Raw genomic sequence first — 12,938 nt, forward strand, 5'->3', positions numbered from 1 at the left:
TTATTCAGTGAAATAGAGTCAACTGCTTTAGAGCAACAGCCACTTATGCTGAATTAAACGCAGTGGACTTTCACACTGAACTGGAAGAAAACTGAAAAATATGCAACATATGCCATTTATCTGCAGAGCTGGTAGACTACTTACTGGTTTTTGTCTGTTAATTGTTAGAAATTTGATGAATATAATTTTAGTAAGTAAGGTAATACATTATATTGCACATTTTAGATAATTGGACAACTTTTTGATTACTTTTTGATTACTTTTGACCTAACTAATTTATCATATTTCATATCATATATCATATCATATCATATCATATCATATCATATCATATCATATATCGTATAATCTTGTACCATACTAATATAAAAATACAAAGATAAATCAAATATATTCTATACATTATTATTAACAATATGACGCGCATTAAACATTACATTATGTCATGGTTTCCCAAACAGGGGTTTTAAAGAAATTGCTGGGTGTTTGTAAGTTTAATGAAAATCTAATAATGAATTAATAAAAATGTAAAATGAAAATAAATCAATTTTAAATAACACTCAAAATAAAACTCTTACTTAAAAAAGATGGAATATTTTATTTGTTTCTCTGAATGTTATGTGATCATTAACTAATGTCAAAGAACCGTGAGCATGCAAATGTTCATAAATCCAGTGCTCAAATGCTGTGTGGCCTCTCAGTTTTCTGTGTAATTATAGCCTCCTGACTAATGACTGGTCTTTGTGTGATTGTCCTCAAAACTGGAAGACTTTCTGGCTGTATAAGCAGCAAGCTACATTAGAAAATGGAAATTTAAAAGATGGAAAAGAATTAGGGAATATTGATAGATTCTGAATAATTTATTGCTATAGTATGCATAAAATGTAATCATGTCATCAAAAACAGATTACAAGTATTTTAAAATGTGATATGGATATAATTGTATTCTGATTTCTGTTACGGTCGGGGTGGAGAGATGAGGCAAGGACTTAAAGATGAATGAAATGGGCTCTTTATAAATAGTAAAAATAAACAAAACTAACAAAACCACCCCGACGGGGATAAAAACAGGCAGGAAATCCAGAACAGGGCATAGCATGGCAGATGATCCCACTGGCAGACCAAGCAGGAATGCAATGAAGAGCACAGAGAGGTTGGTATCAGCCTAAATGACCGTAACAGGACAGGCAGACAGTTCCACAGCAATCTCCCTGGCAGCGACAGGACAGGTTAACTGTTCAGAGAGAATATCATGAGTTCCCGAACTGCAGCAGACTCTGGAGTGTACTCTGAGGGCTCCCGGACTGGAGCAGGTTTAATGAATGGGCTCTGAAGGCTCCCGGATTTGAGTGGGCTTAGGAGTGGACTCTGAGGGCTCCTGAACTCGAGGAAAGCAAGGAGCTTGGGTGGAGCCGGCAGGGCAAGGATCATGGTTGGAGCTGGCAGAGCCCGGAGTCTTGGCAGTGCCAGCAGAGACCCTTCCTCCATTAAAGTGAGAGATGATGGCTCTGTGGCAGCCTCCATGGCCAAGACAAGAAGACCGGGCTGCTCATTGACGACCCTCTTGGCAGCAGAAGTGAGAGGAACTGTTCTGTGGCAGACTATTCTGGAGAAGGTACCTTAGGGACCTCTGGGTCCTTTAGGACCACCGGACTTGGGACCACTGTAGTCAGGTCCTTCAGGACCACTGGACTTGGGACCACAGGAGTCGGGTCCTCCTGGACCATCAGACTTGGGGCCACTGGAGCTTGTAGAGTGGATGAAATCCTTCTTCTCCTCTACTTACCAGAATGATGTAGGGGAGGCTGCAATGGGCTCTGCCACGTCTGGGAAGGTGGCTGATAAGGGACACTCATTCCTCCTCCCTCTCCCCGAAGGTAATTGGAGAACTGGGGACTTGGCCCTCCCCCCTTTCTACTCACAGACTGCCAAGGGGAGGTAGGCCACCACCTCTTTCACGATGGTATTCTTGGTACATGAAACCCACAAAATGCCAGAATGTTACAACCCCAAGCATTCCCATCTCCCAGACACAGACAGGCTTGTTAAGGAAGTTGTAAATAGGACCTTTAGTGCAGCGTTGTTTAGATCAAGCCCCTCTGCTGCTGTCAGAAACTTAAGTGCAGACTCCTTGATAGTGGTGTTCTTCTGCTGAAGAGAAAGGAGCTTGCTATATCTTTCAGATCATTCATGAGCGGAGGGGCGAGAACCACAAGATGGGATCAGGAAGATGCCCTTACAAAAACTACCATGACGGGGGAAAACAGGCAGGAAGGCCAGAACAGGCTACAGAACGACAAGGCAAGGGAAGGTCAGACAGGAACAGGCAGAGCAGGCCCAAACATGGAGCACACAGACACATCTGACCACATACGACACACGTATGTACAAACTATGAACCAGCACAGCACTGCAAATACTGGGAGACTAATTAGAGAGCAAAGGAGGAGGGTAATGAGGGAGACACAGATGGAACCACTGAAACAATAATGAGGTAACAAGATGGGTGGAGTCAGACAATAGACAGGAGAGAGCACATGGCACCAAACAAACACACCACAAGCCATTTGCTCACACAAAAACACAGTGTCCTCTGGTGGCCATTCTGGACACCCCAGCTGAGGACTGTGACAATTACATAGTTTAGATTACATGTAATCAGTTATTACCCAGCTCTGTTTATCAGTGAATATCACTTTTGGTGCATTTTTTTTTTTAACAGGGTGTTCAAAAAATGTGTGTGGAAGTAATATTTTTGAAAGGGGGTATTTATTTAAGACAGATTTACACTAAAGTTTCAAGCAAAAAAAAAAAAAAAAAAAAAAAAAACGAACTGCTTGCAAAATAATATGGGTCTAAAAGTAGGCATCATAAGTGAGAAATAAATCTGGAAGGCAGAACCTGATGTGAAAATATTTTTGTGTGTAAGCCAAATGAAGAGCATGCATACAAACCTGTTGATGTCCATATACCAGCAATGCAATTCATGCAAAGTAGTTTTTTTACAACTTTTTTTTTACAACAGTGGTTTAATTAATAATAATAATAATAATACAATCTTAAAAATGCAGGGTTAAATACAACCCAGCGCTGGGTGAAATATGGACAAACCCGGCTATTGGGTTGTTTTGACCCAGCGGTTGGGTTAAATTAAGATAACTAAGATAAAGGTTTAACCCAACCTTCTTGGTAGTAACCCAGCAACTGGGTCAAAACAACCCAATAGTTAGAGAGTAATAAATAATAATAATAATAATAATAATAATAATAATAATAGTTTATTTTTATAATATATAATAAAATATATTATTATAATATTTAATATTATAATATATAATATTCAATAGATTTTTGGATACAAATGTTTTATGCATTTGTTTATATGAAGATTTTGGTTGTACTTTCACACTTAGGATCATTAAATGAACATCTAACTGAGGCCCATGATCTGTAACATTTTAAGGACCGTCTGTGTGACGTAATGTTCATTATAAGCACAGTCCGCTTGCAGCCTGATTTTTTAAGTCAGAAAGTTAGCTGTATGCAATTTCAGTCACAGCTATAGAGTTGAGCAATATTTGATTAAAAACTGCTGAGCTATAACTTTTTTTAATAGAAAACATTTTCTAGGGAAATGATTTTGTCTTGATTAAACTGCGTTCTGGTGTAGTGTATTGTTTGAGAATGATCTGATCAGTGTGAATGAGATATAATTTCATCAGATTGTAATGTGATGCTATTTGTATCTGCTCTGTCGTCTCTTGCTGGTATTTTTTATTCAGTATTACTAAAGTGTTAGTGTTATACTTTGCATCACAGAAATAAATTACGTTTCAAAAGCTATAACATAGAAAACAGTTACTTTAAATTGAAATAATATTTCAGAATTTTACTGTTTTACTGTAATTTTGTTCAAATCAATGCAGCCTCGATGAGCAAAAGACACTTCAAATGTTCAAAAACATTTAAATCTTTGAACTTTTAAACTTTAGTGTATAAAAACACATCCATACAGTAAATGGCCATATATACTGGCCATATATATCATACCTGTATTTTTGCATGGAAATGGAAACCTTACAGCAAAGTCAGGAGGAAAACACACACACATAGACACACACAAATACGTGATGAATTGCAAATGCAGATCCATTAATCAATTTGTGAATGTAAAAATATTCAAACATTTGAACACACCTGGGTCTTATCAATCATGTTTTGCATTTGTAAATCAAAACATTTTGTGAATGTAAATTAGCTTGTGAAGTTCAAAATCATACATTTTTGATATATTTACATTGACTTAATAAGGACTAGATTATTAGCTCTTTACACACTTTAGTGAGTTCATATTTTGATTGTTTACCTTTGTTCATAAGTTGGACATATGTTCTGTGTGTCTCTGTGTGAATGAACAGCATGGTTTTGTCTGATACACAAACTCAAACTCATGTGATGCTCATCGCTCGCTGTATTTTCAGTGTCTGCATCTCAGTATATGAGGACATGGACACACAAACTTCAGACAAGCCTGAGAGTCAATTCAGCAGCTTTATTTCATTTAATTTGAGAAAAACTACCATCAAATACACACTGAAACTGAAAGTAAAACTGAAAGACCTTCACAACAACCCGTCAAAATAAAAGTCCAGTTTAACTTGAAGAAATGATGACCAAAAAATATTACCACTGTATACTAAAACACAATTCAATACAAAATAATTTTAAGGAATACCATGCAACCAGTGAATTATTCATTAATTTATATAATTCTGTTGTGCATCATCTTGCTTGACAATAAAAATGCAATGTTTTGTTGTAAATTCATTTCATGTGATTAACAGTTTGATCAATGGTAATCGATAGTTGTTGTTATACATGCTTGAACAGGCCGACCTAAGGCGGTGTGAGCATCTACAGTTTCAGTGAAGTGTCCTCCAAACTGGAGCTCCATAAAGACCCGGTCCAGGACGTTCTCTCTAGTCTTCTGAGTGGCTCATGCACTGTTATTTCAGACACGGTGACGGAAACATCTCATGGAAGGCCTCTTTCCTTTTCAGCACTCCTTCAGAAGAGCGAGTGAATCATTTCTGCCGTGTCAGGCCGTGGTGGAGTGGCTGCTCTCTGAATGTTCTCTTCCACTAAAGAGCAAATTAGCACAAACAGAACGCCATTCACTTCAGACTCCCCACAAACTTTAAAGTCCAAATCGTTTCCCCAAGTGCAAACTCACGCTGGCTTGCAATCTTCGATTTTCAAAGCACCTAAGTCTTCTGCCATCTGCTCCTCAGATGAAAGAGAGAAAGATGAAAAAGTGGAGTGCCACTCGGCCGCTCTCGGCAGACATCGAAACAATTATGGTCCATTTTTGACTTCTGATGGCGGGAGAACTGGCAGCTCGCTCAGCCTTGCTCATCCGGGCATCACCTTTTCTCACTCAAAACAGAGCAACTTTAATCTTTCTTATTGCATTTCATCACACATTCACGCTCAAGGCCTCAGATTCGGCTTCAGATAGACTGTAATCACACAGTTTCACTGCCCGAGCGCTGCACCAGAGACCCTTACAAAGAGACGTCCGGAAATCCAGCGCATTGTGTTTCTACTGAGATTAGCCTGGTGACCTACAGGATCTCATTAGTATTTGTGTTTCTAGACACTGAAACACCCAATCAACTCAATGACAACATCTGAAATGCCAATGGCAATTAAACATATGAATAATATGAATACGCTTGTTAAAAGGATGTGTATGTTTAAAAAGAGTACTTATGGAAGTAACATACTTTAAAAGAGAACTGAATGTAAAGTTTTCAGACATTTTTTGCAATTAATTGAAAATATTTACATTTAAATTTATATTAAATGCAATTATTTGAACTTTAAAGTTAAGTGTATATTTATAGGTAATGTCATAAGTCTATTGTTTTTGTATTGTGTTTGATGTATGTTTGGTGAGTGTTTTTGATAGAGTTTATTATAATTTTTTATTTATTTTGTTATTTTATTGTATTTTGTATGTATTATTTATAATACTGACGTTGCAATTTAGTAGATTTTAAAGGCAAAATGTATACAAGATATTTAATCAATATCCAACAGATTTTTAACAAAATGTAGAATCCTATTCATTGGATAACATATAAACATATTGTACTGTATAGATCTAGCTAGTTGATGAATCTGAAGTCTCGGTCAAGCAATATGCATTAAATTATTATTTCTTTACATATGCATGACTGTAAGTATTGTTTACTTAATATTTGTTTTTGAGAATTGGAGATTTTGTAGGTAATTTTTGATGATTGTAATTTTGAATTATATCAATGTTTATGTGTTATGGATAAGTAATAAAACTTAACAGGTAATTGAAATATGGTTGTACATGAATGTTTTTGGAAAAAAAAGTTATGCGTTATGATAAACTAAAAATGTTAAATCACTTGAATAAGGCAATAAAACACATACAGGGACATTGGTTCCCAGAGTTCCCAGAACTGAGAGCTTGTAGCCTAGAATTTTTTTTTTCTAAATGATGTGAAAATCATCTGTGTTTACTCACTTACAGAAAACAATATATTGATTTAAATTTTCTAAAACACTTTTTGTTGGTATATGCGAGTAGGCGTCAACTATCATGAAACCTGAGAAGACAAGTGCATAATGAGCCTTCAGCTGTGTGAAAGAATGTAGATATGTTTGTAGTTTATTTAGAATATATAATTATCCCACAACATGACGTCACTTGTGAGCGCAGTTAAACAGTTTATTAGAAAAATCAAAGCTTTTAAACTGAATTTTTTGCATCATTACTCCAGTCACACAGTCCTTCAGAAATCCTTTAACAATCTTATTTTTATTTATCAATATCATCATTATTATTATTATTATTATTATTATTAACAAAGCTGATGTTTTTTTTCCTATTTTTAGGGGGGATAATTGAAAGAACACATATTTGTTACTGTATAGATCTAGCTAGTATGATTGACATCAAGCTTTTGAAGTATCTAGTGTCAAGCAATATGCATAATAATTCACTTGATTTCTTTACAGGAATTATAGTTTGGAAAAAGTCTGTAAATGTTTACACGTTATGTGATAAACTAGTACAGTTTAAATCTCTGCTGAATAAAAAGAGCTTCATTTTTTTTCTGAGGAATCTCATGTTTATGATCTCTGCTGAATAAAGTGCTTCATTCTTTTTTCTGAGGAAAATCTCAAATCCTCAACCACAACACATCACATCTTGTTGGGGGTGATTATGTCTTATTCCTCTCATCGCGAAGCAAAACAGTAAAATAACAAATCAAAACATTTGAATCTCAAAAGCGCGCGTCGTTTTTGAACGGGAGACGTTGGACATTCATATGGGAAATTATCTCAGAATAGTTTCCCTTGTTTAGTTTCATAAATGTCAGGCTTTCTATAGATATCTCATGTCATTTATTTTTGAAAGTTGTAAATTAGTATTATCTCAGTTTTTCAGTGTTATATATGTGTTATAGTGATTTTTGAGTGTTGTTCTGTTGATTATGTCTGTATGAAAAAAATCATAGGATTTTGTTTGATTTTATGAATTGATTTGTGTCTTAATGTCATGTTTTTATTTACAGTAGCCCAAAAGTTTGTTGGATCTCAGTTTTCATATAAGCTGCTCAAAAATAATTGAATGGCAATTGGAAGCATTCTGTTGACATGCATGAATGAAATCATTAATGTTCTGACTTCTCTTAATCAAGGGAACTTACGAACTGCTTTCATATAAGCTGCTAAAAATAATGAATGGCAATTGGAAGCATTTATAATTCACTATGGGGAACACCTCGTCGTGACCCGTGTCTGAAGCATACAAATGAAAAAAACACCAACGAGTTGGCCGGCGACAGCCTCTGACGTCACTACCGGTGCGACTATAAAACAGTCACCGGGAAAACACGTCATTCTCTTCTTCGTCTTCACTGACTGTTTTGTTTGAAGCGTGCATCTGAAAGAACCGGTAAGAGCGCTCTTTCTCTGTCTATCATGGCGACTACTAGCAAGCGTTTAGACAATGTATGCATCCGTGTCGGCATTATTTGACACCCGATGACACACACGATCTTTATGTGATTTGTTTGGGTAAAGAGCACGCACGCGATGTCTTTGAGGAGGCAATCTGCGTGCATTGCGAGCATTTTTTCAAGGAAAAAGCTCTGCTCTCGTTCGTCTCTCTTTCCGAGGAAAAAAAAAGGCAGCCATCTGCTTCCCGCGGTTCAGGACCCGCCACTGCTGAGGCACGGAGGAGAATGAGCTCGTGAGAATTTCAGGTGGCTCTGTCTGAATGGGTTAATGAGGGACTTTCCCTTTCGCGCTCAAAATGGCGTCGGACGAGAGAGAGCCTCGGGAGGATGATGTTATATCTTTAACACTTTCTGATACTGAGGTTAGTGCTCTGCTGGGTTTTTACTCAGGAAAAGCAGGAGATATTTGAGGATGGTGAAGAAGCTGAGGCTGAGCCTTCTCAATTCTCCTGCCCTGCGTATGTAGAGCTGCTGGAGTTTATGGATCGCGCCTCGATGAGCGTTATCTTTCCGACCATAGCCCTCCAGCTCAGGTGAGCCTTCCATTTCTGCCTGATCTCCATACAGAGATCGAAAGGAAATTAAAGAGGCTGTTTTCTTCTCGCATCCATCGGTTTCAGCATAAGAGTTTTGCCGACATCGAGGTGATGCGCGAAAACGGCTATGAGAGGATGCCCCCTGCAGAAAGAGCTTTCATTCTGCGGGGGAGAAATCCTCTCTTAATCTCCCTCCTTAATCTTCCTCCCTAAACGTCCCGGGGGCAACTCCCATTGAAATGGTAGAGTTGGTACTTAGTGTTCGCCATGATTCTGGCCTGCACTCCCCTCAGCATGGCGGCGTGGGTATACTGTTCCCCATAGCGACCCATAGAGGACGCACTTCGAAGTTCCCTTGAAAGGGAACATCTCAGGTTACGAATGTAACCATGGTTCCCTGAGTAGGGAACGAGACAATGCGTCCTCTAGCTCCCTGCCATGCTTCAGGCGCAAGCTTCAGACGAAGAAGTGAATGACGTGTTTTCCTGGTGCCTGTTTTATAGTCGCACCGGTAGTGACGTCAGAGGCTGTTGCTGGCAAACTCGTTGGTGTTTTTTCATTGTATGCTTCAGACATGGGTCACGACGAGGTGTTCCCCATAGCGACCCCTAGAGGACGCAGTGTCTCGTTCCCTACTCAGGGAACCATGGTTACATTCGTAACCTGAGACGTTCTTCTTTATTGTATCGAATTGCATGATTTCTCATTACTTTCTTTTGATTTCTTGACAGAATTTGTGATATTCGCACAGAAACTGCTGGAAATATTAATCTTTTCAGATCTGTGTGTGCCATCTGCATCATGCCAGCATGTGAAGTTGTACTTTTCCTGGGAAAGGTGACATCAGTGATGCAGATTTACATAGAAATGACTCAGGATCACAGGATCACGCAGAAAACGGCTTTGTGTTTTACTAGGACTGTCAATCATTTTTTTAAAATCGGATTCACACACCCTCGTTCATTCACAATCCAGTGTTATAATGATCATTTTCTTCAACTCTCTCTTCCGCCGCATGAATTTCTTCACTGAACTCATCACAGTGCATTATGGCATCGCCTTTTTAACAAAAAATCCCTGTGATGCTCCCTTACAATGGCCAGAATGAGATATTTTGGATTAAAGATGCATCATTTTGCTCTCTATTCTTTGTAACAGCCTTTGCATCAGTAGTTTTCCTTAAAATTACCTTCAGATTAGTCTGAAATCTGCAGTAGTTTGATATTCAGTCACAGTGTCTGTTATACTCACACTAAGACTTCCTGACAGACTTAAAACATCAAAGCCGGATGGCTGTCACTCTAGAAAGTGCACTTAGCAACTTCTCTGTAATTTCAAAGCAAGCCAACAGACATTTTGATATATTTTTTAATCTTTAATATAGTGGCTTTCCTGTCCAATAAATCACTGCAGCAATTTGGCATTTTATGATATGCAGTATTTTTATAATTATAAGTTTCAGTGAAATAACTTTTCAAGTGGTCCAAATTTTTTTTTTTTTTTTTGGCAAGGGTCATAAATGAGGTTGCCAAAAAAAAAAAAGTTTGCTTATTATATTTATACTATAATAAGTATACTTGTTAAATATATAATTACTAGTGTCATTAGTGTTATTAGTGTATAGAGATATAAAACACAGAATGCAATGATGTGGAAGTTTCAAATTTCAATATTTTATTCAGAATACAACATGGATGACATATCAAATGTTTAAAGTGAGAAAATGTATAATTTTAAGGGAAAAATAAGTTGATTAAATTTCATGGCATCAACACATCTCAAAAAAGTTGGGACAAGGCCATGTTTACCACTGTGTGGCATCCCCTCTTATTTTTATAACAGTCTGCAAACGTCTGGGGACTGAGGAGACAAGTTGCTCAAGTTTATGAATAGGAATGTTGTCCCATTCTTGTGTAATACAGGCTTCTAGTTGCTCAACTGTCTTAGGTCTTCTTTGTCGCATCTTCCTCTTTATGATCACCAAATGTTTTCTATGGGTGAAAGATCTGGACTGCAGGCTGGCCATTTCAGTACCCGGATCCTTCTTCTACGCAGCCATGATGTTGTAATTGATGCAGTATGTGGTCTGGCATTGTCATGTTGGAAAATGCAAGGTCTTCCCTGAAAGAGACGACGTCTGGATGGGACAATATGTTGTTCTAGAACTTGGATATAACTTTCAGCATTGATGGTGCCTTTCCAGATGTGTAAGCTGCCCATGCCACACACACTCATGCAACGCCATACCATCAGAGATGCAGGCTTCTGAACTGAGCGCTGATAACAACTTGGGTTGTCCTTGTCCTCTTTAGTCCGGATGACATGGCGTCCCAGTTTTCCAAAAAGAACTTCAAATTTTGATTCGTCTGACCACAGAACAGTTTTTTCCACTTTGCCACAGTCCATTTTAAATGAGCCTTGGCCCAGAGAAAACGCCTGCGCTTCTGGATCATGTTTAGATATGGCTTCTTTTTTGACCTATAGAGTTTTAGCTGGCAACGGTGAATGGCACGGTGTATTGTGTTCACCGACAATGTTTTCTGGAAGTATTCCTGAGCCCATGTTGTGATTTCCATTACAGTAGCATTCCTGTATGTGCTGCAGTGCCGTCTAAGGGCCCAAAGATCACAGGCATCCAGTATGGTTTTCCGGCCTTGACCCTTACGCACTGATATTGTTCCAGATTCTCTGAATCTTTGGATGATATTATGCACTGTAGATGATGATAACTTCAAACTCTTTGCAATTTTTCTCTGAGAAACTCCTTTCTGATATTGCTCCACTATTTTTCACCGCAGCATTGGGGGAATTGGTGATCCTCTGCCCATCTTGACTTCTGAGAGACACTGCCACTCTGAGAGGCTCTTTTTAAACCCAATGATGTTGCCAATCGACCTAATAAGTTGCAAAATGGTCCTCCAGCTGTTCCTTATATGTACATTTAACTTTTCCGGCCTCTTATTGTTATTTGTCCCAACTTTTTTGGAATGTGTAGCTCTCATGAAATCCAAAATGAGCCAATATTTGGCATGGCATTTCAAAATGTCTCACTTTCAACATTTGATATGTTATCTATATTCTATTGTGAATAAAATATAAGTTTATAAGATTTGTAAATTATTCCATTCCTTTTTTACTCACAATTTGTACAGTGTCCCAACTTTTTTGGAATCGGGTTTGTATATGAAGTCAAAGTCAAGGCAAATTTATATTTAACTCACAATATGCATCATTTCTAAGGAGCTTTACAGAAAGTAATAATGTTGTCCATAATGATTTAATGCTTTAAAATAGAGCACTTTTGAAGCTGGGTGATACAGCAATGTATAACAATGGCATAAATGATGCCATGAGTTCAGAGTGAGATTTTTATTGTATTTATTTTGTGTGGCAGATAAATCAGTGTCTCATGCACACACCTGAGCGTTCAATGCAAATAAAACTGTGATTAAATGAGAATAGCATTTGTAATTTTCACCAGATGACTGAGTTGTGGCGTATGTGTTGATTAGAACAAGGATAAATAAACAAATAAATAAAAATAAAGTGAAACATTAATAACATAGATTTACAAAATAGATAGGGTGAAGTTAAAAACAACAACAACAACAACAACAACAACAGCAAAAGTTAAGTGAAATAAAATACACTATAAAAAAAAAAACATTTCATTTCAACTACTTGCTTAAGGCAATATTTCTAACTTTCCTTTAGATTTAACTAAAATAAATGTAAACAAAAACTATAAAGATGATGGATGGATGGATAGATAACAAATACAACAACATTTAAATTAAATTAGATTAGATTAGATTTAAATTAAAACTGAAAATTTAAAAATTTAAAATGAATTCAAAATAATAAAAACTACAACAGTATGAATGCAAAATAACATTGATGCCAACTTTAAGATACAAATTCTGTTATACATTGTTCTAGTTTTGTTCTAAATTATTAATTAATCTAAATTATGTATATTGAGCATAATTACTCACATTTTTAAAGGTACTGCCCCAGTGACAGCTGTTTGCCATTGATCCCGATATATATTTAATATCAAAAATTATATATATTTATTATCAAAAATATTTCTGGATGAAAAAAAAAAAATATGAGTGAATTATTTTGACAAATAATATATAATTACAGCTAACAACAGTTGCAAGCTACACATGATCAGAATTAAGTTGTTTTTTTTTTTTTTTTTTTTTTTTAAACTCAATTTGAAACTTCAGTGTCTTCTTAATAACCTCTAACTACAGCCTAAAATGGATTTGGATCACAGAATAAGGTAAAAATAATATTTGTAAAGCACCCCAAACTACATGAAAAATACAGT

At 36.8% G+C, this 12,938-nt stretch overlaps 1 pseudogene; it reads left to right on the top strand.

Annotated features, from left to right (window-relative positions):
* The first annotated feature begins 1,429 nt into the window (after positions 1-1,429).
* The window catches only part of LOC109055375, a 96,137-nt pseudogene continuing 84,628 nt past the window's right edge, over positions 1,430-12,938 (top strand).

The sequence above is a fragment of the Cyprinus carpio genome, chromosome B7 (assembly GCF_018340385.1).
Source record: "Cyprinus carpio isolate SPL01 chromosome B7, ASM1834038v1, whole genome shotgun sequence".
In the NCBI taxonomy this organism is placed as follows: Eukaryota; Metazoa; Chordata; class Actinopteri; order Cypriniformes; family Cyprinidae; genus Cyprinus; species Cyprinus carpio.